The sequence below is a fragment of the Hyla sarda genome, chromosome 1 (genome assembly GCF_029499605.1).
Source record: "Hyla sarda isolate aHylSar1 chromosome 1, aHylSar1.hap1, whole genome shotgun sequence".
Taxonomy (NCBI): Eukaryota; Metazoa; Chordata; class Amphibia; order Anura; family Hylidae; genus Hyla; species Hyla sarda.
The window spans coordinates 407,767,680-407,779,801 of NC_079189.1; the positions used below are offsets into that span (position 1 = coordinate 407,767,680).

Here is a 12,122-nt window from a genome sequence, read left to right on the forward strand (position 1 = left end):
GAGAGAAACGCTGCGAGCGCTTCGGGGAGGAGCAGGGACCCGGAGCGCTCAGCGTAACAACATGTGGTTTTTCCCGGGGAAAATTTCTTGTTAGATATTCCTATTAATATTTACATTCAGTTTGTTTCATTGAGAATCTTAACCCCTTCCCGCAGAATGTCATATATAAACGCCGGGTTGTGCAGTGCGTTCGCGCATCCCGGCGTTTATAAATGACATGCAGTTAACCCGGCGATGCGCAGCATCGCACGGGTTAACTGGCAGAAGTCCCGCTGTTTCCAGCAGGGGACAACTTCTGCTTCACCCCCAGGACCATCAATTGATGGTCCTGGTCAGCGATCACTGTGATTGGTCCCTGTGGACCAATCACAGTGATCTGGGGTGAAAGTTCAGATCCCCCGCACTGCCCGCCCCTGGAAGTCGGGCAGAACGGGGGACGATGGCTGCGGGGACCTGCGGCATTCGGGGGGAACACGTGGGGACCGGCGGACTTACCTGATCCAGCGGCGGGACCGAGGAGCAGCGCGGGACCGGCCACGTGGACGAGCAGCGACGGGTGAGTATATGGTCCTCAGAGGCAGCAGTGAAGATCTTCACTGCTGCTTCTAGGAGTCTGAAAACTACAACTCCCAGCATGCCTAGACAGCCTTTGGCTGTCTGGGCATGCTGGGAGTTGTAGTTTTGCAACATCTGGAGGGCCTCAGTTTGGAGACCATTGTATAATGGTCTCCAATCTGTGCTCTTCCAGCTGTTGCAAAACTACAACTCCCAGCATGCACTGACTGTCCAGGCATGCTGGGAGTTTTAGTTAAGCAACATCTGGCCCTTCAGATGTTGCCGAACTACAACTCCCAGCATGCCCTTCAGCTGTCTGGGCATGCTGGGAGTTGTAGTTTTGCAACAGCTGGAGACACACTGGTTGGGAAACATTGTTTCTAACTCAGTGTTTCCTAACCTGTGTGCCTCCAGCTGTTGCAAAACTATAACTCCCAGCATGCACTAAAGACCATGCATGCTGGGAGTTGTAGTTTTGCAACATCTGGAGGGCCCCAGTTTGGAGACCATTGTATAATGGTCTCCAATCTGTGCTCTTCCAGCTGTTGCAAAACTACAACTCCCAGTATGCACTGACTGTCCAGGCATGCTGGGAGTTTTAGTTCAGCAACATCTGGCCCTTCAGATGTTGCCGTACTACAACTCCCAGCATGCCCTTCAGCTGTCTGGGCATGCTGGGAGTTGTAGTTTTGCAACAACTGGAGACACACTGGTTGGGAAACATTGTCTGTTTCTAACTCAGTGTTTCCTAACCTGTGTGCCTCCAGCTGTTGCAAAACTATGACTCCCAGCATGCACTAACAGACCATGCATGCTGGGAGTTGTGGTTTTGCAACAGCTGATGCAAGCCCCCCCCGCCCCGCCACCCCCGTGAATGTACAGGGTACATTCACATGGGCGAGGCTTTTACAGTGGGTTTCTCGCATCTTGAGATGCAGCAAATTTTGCGCTGGGAAACTCGCTGTAATCCCCCGCCCATGTGACTGTACCCTAAAAACACTACACTACACTAACACAAAATAAAATAAAAAGTTAAAAACACTACATATACACATACCCCTACACAGCCCCCCTCCCCCAATAAGAACGTCCGGTACACCACTGTTTCCAAAGCAGAGCCTCCAGCTGTTGAAAAACAACAACTCCCAGTATTGTCGGACAGCCGTTGACTGTCCAGGCATGCTGGGAGTTTTGCAACAGCTGGAGGCACCCTGTTTGGGAATCACTGGCGTAGAATACCCCTATGTCCACCCCTATGCAAATCCCTAATTTAGGCCTCAAATGCACATGGCGCTCTCACTTTGGAGCCCTGTCGTATTTCAGGGCAACAGTTTAGGGCGACAAATGGGGTATCGCTGTACTCGGGAGAAATTGCGTTACAAGGTGTGGGGGGCTTTTTCTTCTTTAACCCTTCATGAAAAGGAAATGTTGGGGTCTACACCAGAATGTTAGTGTAAACATTTTTTATTTTTTACACTAACATGCTGATGTTGCCCTATACTTTAAATTTTCACAAGAGGTAAAAGGGAAAAAAGCCCCCCAAAATTTGTAACGCAATTTCTCCCGACTACAGAGATACCCCATATGTGAGCGCAAAGTGCTCTGGGGGCGCACAACACGGCCCAGAAGGGAGAGTGCACCATGTACATTTGAGGTGATTTGCACAGGGGTGGCTGATTGTTACAGCGGTTTTGACAAACGCAAAAAAAACAAAACCCCACATGTGACCCCATTTCGGAAACGACACCCCTCACGGAATGTAATGAGGGGTGCAGTGAGAATTTACCCCCCACAGGTGTCTGACGGATCTTTGGAACAGTGGTCCATGAAAATGAAAACTTGTACAGCCCACTGTTCCAAAGATCTGTCAGACACCAGTGGGGGGTAAATGCTCACTGTACCCCTTGTTACGTTCCTCAAGGGGTCTAGTTTCCAAAATGGTATGCCATGTGTTTTTTTTTTTGCTGTTCTGGCACCTTAGGGGCTTCCTAAATGCGACATGCTCCCCGAGCAAAATTTGCTCTCAAAAAGCCAAATATGACTCCTTCTCTTCTGAGCATTGTAGTTCGCCCATAGTGCACTTCAGGTCAACTTATGGGGTACCTACATACTCAGAAGAGATGGGGTTACAAATTTTGGGGAGTATTTTCTGCTATTAACCCTTGCAAAAAGGTGAAATTAGGGGGGAAACACACATTTTAGTGGAAATTATTTTATTTTTTTTTACATATGCAAAAGTCATGAAACACCTGTGGGGTAATAAGGCTCACTTTATTCCTTATTACATTCCTCAAGGGGTCTAGTTTCCCAAATGGTATGCCATGTGGGTATTTTTTGCTGTTCTGGCACCATAGGGGCTTCCTAAATGCGACATGCCCCCCGAGCAAAATTTGCTCTCAAAAAGCCAAATATGACTCCTTCTCTTCTGAGCATTGTAGTTCACCCATAGTGCACTTCAGGTCAACTTATGGGGTACCTCCATACTCAGAAGAGAAGGGGTTACAAATATTGGGGGGTATTTCCTGCTATTAACCCTTGGAAAAATGTGAAATTTGGGGGGAAACACACATTTTAGTGAAAAAAAAATATTTTTTTTTACATATGCAAAAGTCGTGAAACACCTGTGGGGTATTAAGGCTCACTTTATTCCTTGTTACGTACCTCAAGGGGTCTAGTTTCCAAAATGGTATGCCATGTGAGGGTTTTTTGCTGTTCTGGCACCATAAGGGCTTCCTAAATGCAACATGCCCCCAAAAACCATTTCAGAAAAACGTACTCTCCAAAATCCCCTTGTCGCTCTTTCCCTTCTGAGCCCTCTACTGCGCCCGCCGAACACTTTACATAGACATATGAGGTATGTGCTTACTCGAGAGAAATTGGGCTACAAATATAAGTATACATTTTCTCCTTTTACCCCTTGTAAAAATTTAAAAATTGGGTCTACAAGAACATGCGAGTGTAAAAAATGAAGATTGTGAATTTTCTCCTTCACTTTGCTTCTATTCCTGTGAAACACCTAAAGGGTTAAAATGATGACTGAATGTCATTTTGAATACTTTGGGGGGTGCAGTTTTTATAATGGGGTCTTTTGTGGGGTATTTCTAATAAGAAGACCCTTCAAATCCACTTCAAACCTGAACTGGTCCCTGAAAAATAGTGAGTTTGGAAATTTTGTGAAAAATTGGAAAATTGCTGCTGAACTTTGAAGCCCTCTGGTGTCTTCCAAAAGTAAAAACTTGTCACTTTTATGATGCAAACATAAAGTAGACATATTGTATATGTGAATAAAAATTTTTTTTATTTGTAATATACATTTTCCTTACAAGCAGAGAGCTTCAAAGTTAGAAAAATGCAAAATTTTCAAATTTTTCATCAAATTTTAGGATTTTTCACAAGGAAAGGATGCAAGTTACCACAAAAATTTACTACCATGTTAAAGTAGAATATGTCACGAAAAAACAATCTCGGAATCAGAATGATAACTAAAAGCATTCCAGAGTTATTAATGTTTAAAATGACAGTGGTCAGATGTGCAAAAAACGCTCTGGTCCTTAAGGCCAAAATGGGCTTGGTCCTGAAGGGGTTAAAGGGATTATCCACCATAAAGTGATTTTAGAACATACCTGCCAGACAGTAATGGACATGCTTAGGAAGGATCTGTGCTTGTTTTGGGGCTAAATGGCCATGTTGTGAGATTACCATAACACTGTGGCTATCTTTTTGTGAACTGGTTACTTCCTGTTGGATGTCATTCTCAAACTACATGTCCCATAATTCCATAGTTTGTAAGTGTGAGGTCACCTTCCTCCCTCCCACACATCAACGTCCCCACCCATTGAAGCACAAATGAGTTGCATTCCATTCAAAAGACCAGTGTTTTCTAACCAGGGTGCCTACAGCTGTTGCAAAATGATCTCTCTCCCACCCAGCGGTCACCCCACCCATTGAAGCAGGACATGCTCACTCTGATCACCTGACTAGTGATGTCACATCGTGACGCATTGCAACCTGGGAAACCCTGAGACCTGAGTAATTTTGTATGCTGTTAAAATAAATATTGGGGTGTGGGGGGCGTGGCTTGCTCATGGCGGCGTGAGGACGCACTTCTCCTCGGCTCCGCTCCTTGACCCACCATTGCAGCACTTACCGGGTTCCGGCTACCTCCTAACCAGGTCATTCTGATGCCTAACAAGCAGGGGAAGAAGCAGACACTCTCCATTCTTCCGGACGGTGGCTCCATCACTCATTATTTCGGCAGCCAGCGGTCTGAAAGAGGCGCCACTCCGGGACCTAAATTGGCAGCGGCTGCAGGAGCGCGGTCCTCACAGCGCTCTGCTACGCGCGCGTGTCCCCCTTCGCCTGCTCTCTCTCAGGGCTCCCGTGGATCGCACTGTGATGAAACTGATGAGGAGGGTGAGTGGGACCTCAAAATCTTACTTAAAATCCCTGCCTACTAAGAAAGACTTTGATAAGTGCGTACATAGGCTGGAAGCTAGCTACAAGAGGAAGATGGACTCTCTTAAGGGGGACGTGAAGCAGCTTGGGCAGCACCTGGAAGACATTGAGAAACACCAGGAGGCCCTGGATGATAGACTAGACTTCCATCAGCAGGTCTTGCAAGACCATGCTGCTAAGATCTCGGACCTCTTACATATGTAGGAGGACATTGAAAACCGCCACAGGCGGAATAATATTAGGCTACGGGGCATCCCTGAGTCTGTTCTGCCCCCTGACTTAGATGGGACTGCACAAAAAAATTTTGGCATTCTGTTGGGCCTGGCTGAGCCCCCCTCCATTGAGCTGGACCGCATACACCGCTCCCTAGGGGCTAAACCCCCTGACAATGCTCCCCACTGGGACGTGATCTGCAGGGTCCATTTTTATAAAGAAAAGGACAGGATTATGTCTGCTGTACGGTTGCACGGACCTATTGATCTGGATGGTGCCTCTGTGACATTACTGCCGGACTTAGCCAGACGCACACTCCAGCTTCGCCGCGCCTTGAAGCCAGTCCTGGAGGCCCTAAAGGAACGAGAGATGGGGTTTCCCCTTTCAATTAATAGTCCGATACCAGGGCAAGATGGCTATCTTCCGCCACCTGGGGGACTTGCCAAGGTTTCTAGCGGCCCTTGAGCTTCCTATGATATCCCTGCCAGATTGGCCGACTGTCCAGTGCCCCCTGGACCCCCCACAGCGTGACAAGTGGACCACCGTTCCTCCGAAAAAGAAGACCAGTAACAGATCTTCTTAGGGTCTTCCTACCACTTGACTCTGTTCCTGCTCTTTTGTGGATACCCCATGTTTCCTGTGATCCCTGTTTATGATCATTGCCTGGTGTTTACTTGTCCCTCTCATGACTACGCCTGGATTAGGGACCTTGTTCCTTTTTTTTTATTTTTTTTTTTATAATTGATGCCAGTTCCTGTTGTCTCATATGTGACTTTCTGTGCCTTATTTTTTCATAAGTGCTGCATTTACCTGTGTATAGCTGCCTTTCTACGGGAAGGCCCCTGTGTCATTGGGTGTGTTTGGTTGGGCGGGGGTGTTGGGACGGTTGGGTTGTTTACTTGTTTTTGGCTACCTCGATTCCCTCTACCTTGGGCTGAGATGGGCTGGTATTGCCCTGCCATGGACCTAGCGGTGGGTGGGTTGCCGCTTTTTGCTGCTCTTCTAGTGGCTGGAGTACTGTTTACTGTTTGTACTGCTCTTTTTCTTCTATGTTTTATCGTCTTCGTTCGTTCCTTTTGTCTTTGTCGCTCTATTCTTTCTTCCTCCCCCCTTTCCGTCTTCCTTTCCCTTTCTTCTTCCCTATCCTTCCCTCCCTTCCCCGACCCCCTAATCCCCGATGACCACCATGGATTCACTCTCCATATGTTCATTTAATGTGAAAGGTCTGAGTTGTCACTTTTCGCAGGTGATCTGTTGTTGTATGTTTCCTCTCCTCGCGTCTCCCTCCCTGTTATTCTCTCTGAGTTTGGGGACTATGGCGCTCTAAGTCACTTTAAAGTTAACTCTCATAAGTCGGAACTCTTTAACATCTCCATACCCCTAAGTACTTTCACCGAGGTCGCTTCCCAATTCCCCTTTAAAATTCAGCGTGCCACTCTTACATACCTAGGTATACAAATTGGCTCAGATCTTCCCTCTTTATTCCATGCTAATTATATCCCATTGTTACGCTTGCTAGAGAGGGACTTTTCCGCCTGGGGCAAGCTCACGCTTTCTCGGTTTGGTAGGATGGCAGCGGTCAAGATGGATGTTTTACCAGGGCTGTTGTACTTTATGCAGACATTGCCATTCCGGATTTCAGTGTCCTTCTTCTCCAGGCTCAGATCCATGGTTACCAGGTTTATTTGGTCTGCGGGCGGTCCTAGGGTGCGACATCAGACCTTGATTCGGAGCCGGGAGAGGGGGGCGCGGGACTTCCGTCTCTACTATAAGGCTGTGATTTGCTCCCGCATCTTAGACTTCTGCCACCATACCTCATCCAAGCAATGGGTGGCGTTGGAAATGGCCCTTTCCCCGATCCATCCTGCAGCTCTCCCGTGGTTGCCCTTGGAGTCTAGACCCCCCGGTGTAACTCTCCCTTTTCTTACCCGTCTCTTGTTGCCGGTGTGGGATTCGGTCCTGTCCACCTCGGATCTTTCCTCTCGACCCGGCCCACTTACTTCCCTATTCAGTAATCTGGGTCATGTCTTGGCTGTTCTTTCCTTGTTATCTTGCTCTGCTACGTCCCTTCCCAGGTTAGGTGCTGTAACCGCTTCTTCTACCCTGATGCCTCTCGCTTCCCTTAATTCTGACTCTCCTGGCTCGTGGTTTGCCTATGAGTGCCTGCGTTCTTTTTACTTGTCTCTACAACCACGTACACGCATTCATAGGCCCTTAACTGGTTTCGAGACCCTCTGCACCCTTTCCTCCACGCCCACGCACACCATCTCCTTGGTCTACGCTCTGCTGCGAGGCACAGTGGAGGACTTGATTAAACCTGACTTTCTTTGCCACTGGGAGTCGGACCTCGGTCGTGTATCCTCTGAGAATGATGTAATTAAAATCTTTACCTTGACACATAGGGCCTCTCTCTCTTCTCGGATACAGGAACGCAACATATTGTGCCCTGATCGCCTACATAAGATTTTCCCCACTGTGCCGGCGATGTGCTGGCGCTGTTGTCAAGAGGTAGTTTCCTATCTTCATGTCTGGTGGGGCTGCCCCTAATTCACTCCTTTTGGATGGAGGTGTTTCACCTGTACAATATGATTTCCTCAGACTCGATCTCTCCAGACCCCGCTGTAGCTCTTCTCTCTTTGTTACCGGGCTCTCTATCCAGGGCCAGGAAGGGTCTCTTGAGGCACTTCTTGGGTGCTGCAAGAGCCGTTATACCTCGCCATTGGAAGACTACAGTGACACCCACGAGGGTTGAGCTCATGGAAACTCTGAATAAGGTTCGTAAAATGGAGGAGATGGTGGCTACTGATAATGGCAAATTGGACGCCTTCACGGCGGTTTGGGCTTCCTGGGACAGTTTCAGGGACTCACCAGAATTTCTCTCCTGGTTACAATAATTTCTAGGCCCGTTTCATGGTGGACTCTTCCCCTTCCCTGCCCCTACCTCTCCCCTCCCTTTCCATCCTCCCTTCTCCCCCGTTCCCTGGCTTTCTCTCTTTCCCTTCTCTACTCTTCGTTTCCTCCTCTTTCTCTTATGTGTCAGGTTCTCTGATCTTTTATCTATTGTGTACTTTCCTCTAGTGTCTGTATGTTGTTTAGTGTTTTTGTTTTGATGTGCAATATCTAGGGTTATGTATAACCTGTATGGATGGTTCCTAATGGATCTATTCGACCCACTGTGTGATTTCCCTCTCTGGAAGCTGCTCCTCCCCCTCATGTTGACGGATCCCTTTGTCAGTTGTGGCTGTTGTGAGTAGTGGTATGGTTCTTCTGGGACTGGCCGTCACTTGGCCCTGTCGGTGACACCGCTTTCTTGGGGAGATAGGCTCTGGGTGTATGATATAATATTCCCCCCCCCCCCCCCCCCATTCATTGAGGTCTATTTGTGTAAGTTGCTGATTGTTTTTGCACTGTTTGATTATTTGCCTTTCTGTTGAAACTTAGAAAAACATATTTGCCATAAAATAAATATTGGGGTGTAAATTGTTAGACCACTGTCACACACAGGTACAGACACTATATTATGGAATACCCCTTTAAATTGTCAGATACAAAAACTTTTGATATGTTGTAAATCATGCATAACCAATAGGTTTTGCAATTACTTTCATTAGAAAATTTTCAGTATTTCATACTGAAAAAGCCAGTCAAACAACTTCCCCCCTGCCTGCTTGGACACATACTAGTCCTACTGTGTCCATGCATCATCACCTATGTCATGGACACACTTCCTTGATTGACAGCTGTCAGTGCAGGGCTCACACCTGGAGGAAAAATCCTCCCACAATCAGCTTGTGTCCCGCTACTGTCAGTGAGGACAAGCTGGGAGTTGTAGTTTTGCTAATGATAGGGGAGATGTGAGCAGACAGCATACTGAGGGAGGGGGCGGAGACCTGCACAGTGAGGCCACGCCCCCTCCCTTTGAGAGGAATTCAGACTAGTGAGCTAAATTAAAAGTGTAATAAAAAAATAAATAAAGGTGCTAGACACATAAAAATTAGATGTACATGGTCAGGATTAGGTACTGAGTGATTATAAAAAAAAAAATTTTTGTTGGATCCGACAGGTACGCTTTAATTCTTTGGAGACCTGAGTATGATCTGCTTGAAGGAAACAACAACACTGGACAGTGAATATCCAACTTGTCTGATTTATTTTTCCTTGACATCAGAAGGCAAAACAAAGGTCTGGCTGCCTGCAAAGGAATTAGATTGTTGCCATACCTGTCAGTAAATGCCAGCATCTATCAGCATATGTCTGATATATAACTACTGTATATTACTGAGATTGTAAGCTTCAATGGTCAGGAATATATAGGGGGTGGTATATCATTTGTAATATTTTCACAACACTTTTCTTGCTTGTACTTTTTCCTCACAATATCAAAAGCACCAAATTTATTACATTATGGTGTGATGTGTGATGAATTTGGCCTATTTTTTTAAACATTCTTTTGCTTTGTAGAATTCTTAGCCATCCATCGAGTGGAGTGAGATGTGCGTAAAAACATTTTTTAAACTTGCAAAACAGGCTTAGATATGTCCCTGTCAAAAAAGCTAAACTGGCAAGTAAGGTGCAAATGTGTCCCAAAGTGTTGCAAATATCTTGAAGTAAAGATAGCCATGTGAAAATGTTTCATATTACCCCCACAATACAGGTACAGTCAGGTGGGGAAATTTGAAAAAAGTGCAGCAGTTGCCCATAGCTACCAAGGCCTCTGAAAAATAAAAGAAGCTATCGAATTGATTGCTGTTGGAATCTGCATCACATTTTTTCTGCTCAGGTTTTGATAAATTCCACCCAAGGGGAATATAAAATTCCTCTATTCCTCCTTATACTGTATGTAGAACATTTTGGAAAAAATGGTTTACATCTTGGGGGAGATTTATCAAAACCTGTGCAGAGGCCCAGTTGCCTATAGCATCCTATCAGATTGCTTCTTACATTCTTAACTAGACATCTGAAAAATGAAAGAAGCAAGCTGATTGGTTGCTATTGGCAACTGGGCAACTTTGTCTCTGCACAAGTTTTGATAAATCTCCCCCCTTGTGTATATGTTTTAAATCCTGATTGTAAAATGCTTCTGGAATAAATTGTCTACTACTCTTACTGTAAGTGTATGTCTGTAGGACAGCATGGTGGCTTAACCCCTTAAATGGGCACTGTCAGATACAAAAACCTTTGATATGATGTAAAGCATGCAAAACCAATAGGATTTGCAATTACTTTCATTAGAAAATTCTCAGTATTTCATACTGAAAAAGCCAGTCAAACAACTGTCCGGGCCTGTCCGGGCATGCCGGGAGTTGTAGTTTTGCAACATCTGGAGGTCCGCAGGTTGGAGACCACTGGCGTACAGTATAGAGTTCCAGCGCCGGCAGCCCCCAACAAAGAGAAGGAGGGCAGTGCTTGCGGGTGACATATGTGAGTAGTACCCCGCTGGGCTGATAATTGGGGGGAGCAGAACAGCGCTGTCAGGTAACATGATCTGGTGGGGGGGAGCAGAACAGTGCTGGCGGGCAACATGATTTGGTGGGGGGGAGAACAGCGCTCGCGGGTCACATGATTTGGGGGGGTGAAAGAAATACCGTTATATACCGTGGAACCGCAATAAGTTACAAAAATACCATGATACACACATTTGGTCATACCGCCCAGCTCTACATCATCACCTATGTCATGGACACACTTCCTTGATTGACAGCTGGTAGCGCAGGGCTCACATCTGGAGGAAAAATCCTCCCACTGTCATCTTGTGTCCCACTACTGTCAGTGAGGACAAGCTGGGAGTTGTAGTTTTGCTAATGTTAGGGGAGATGTGAGCAGACAGCATACTGAGGGAGGGGGCGGAGACCTGCACAGTGAGGCCACGCCCTCTCCCTTTGAGAGGAATTCAGACTAGTGAGCTAAATTAAAAGTGTAATAAAAAAATGTGCTAAACACATAAAAATTAGATGTACATGGTCAGGATTAGGTACTGAGTGATATATTTAAAAAAAAAAAGATTTTTTGTTGGATCTGACGGGTACGTTTTAAGGACGTTTTTTTAAGGTGATTTTCCGTTTATGCATTTTGTTTTTTTCTGCCTTACCTTTTAAAAATCATAACCCTTTTAATTTTGCACCTACAGACCCATATGATGGCTTGTTTTTTGCGACACCAATTCAACTTTGTAATGACATCAGTCATTTTACCCAAAACTCTATGGCGAAACAAAAAATATATATATTTGTGGGACAAAATTTTTAAAAGATTCACCATTTTGGAACTTTTGGGGGCTTCCGTTTCTACGCAGTGCATTTTTCAGTAAAAATTATACCTTATCTTTATTCTGTTAGTCCATATGATTAAAATGATACCCTACTTATATAGGTTTGATTTTTTTTACTTTTGGAAAAAATCATAACTACATGCACAAAAATTAACACGTTTAAAAATTTCCTCTTCTGACCCCTATAACATTTGAATTTTGTATGAGGGCTTATTTTTTGCATGATCTAAAGTTTTTATTGGTACCATTTTTGTTTTGATCGGACTATTTGATTGCTTTTTAATCATTTTTTTATGGTAAAAAAAGTAACCAAAAGTATGCTATTTTGGACTTTGGAATTTTTTTTACGTGTACACACGTGTACGTGCGGTTTAATTAACTATATATTTTTATAGTTCCGACATTTAAGCACGTGGTGATACCACATGTTTATTTTTATTTACAAAGTTTTTTTTTTTTTATGGGAAAAGGGGGGTGATTCAAACTTTTATTAGGGAAGGGGTTAAATCACATTTATTAACTATTTTTTTTTTTTACACTTTTCTTTGCAATGTTATAGCCCCATAGGGCACTATAACATGCAGTACATTGATTGCAGACACTGATCAATGCTATGCCATAGCATAGCACT

The 12,122-nt window shown here is 45.2% G+C and overlaps 1 protein-coding gene across 8 annotated transcripts in view; it reads left to right on the forward strand.

Annotated features, from left to right (window-relative positions):
- The window catches only part of ZNF219 (zinc finger protein 219), a 109,455-nt gene that overhangs the window by 34,685 nt on the left and 62,648 nt on the right, over nucleotides 1–12,122 (forward strand). For 2 of the 8 annotated variants that reach the window (XM_056528608.1, XM_056528611.1), the window contains exon 5: nucleotides 9,287–9,405. The exons of the other annotated variants lie outside the window; for them this stretch is intronic. The gene's annotated coding sequence lies outside the window, so the exon portion shown is untranslated. The remainder of the gene's footprint in view (nucleotides 1–9,286; nucleotides 9,406–12,122) is intronic. 8 annotated transcript variants of the gene reach the window in all.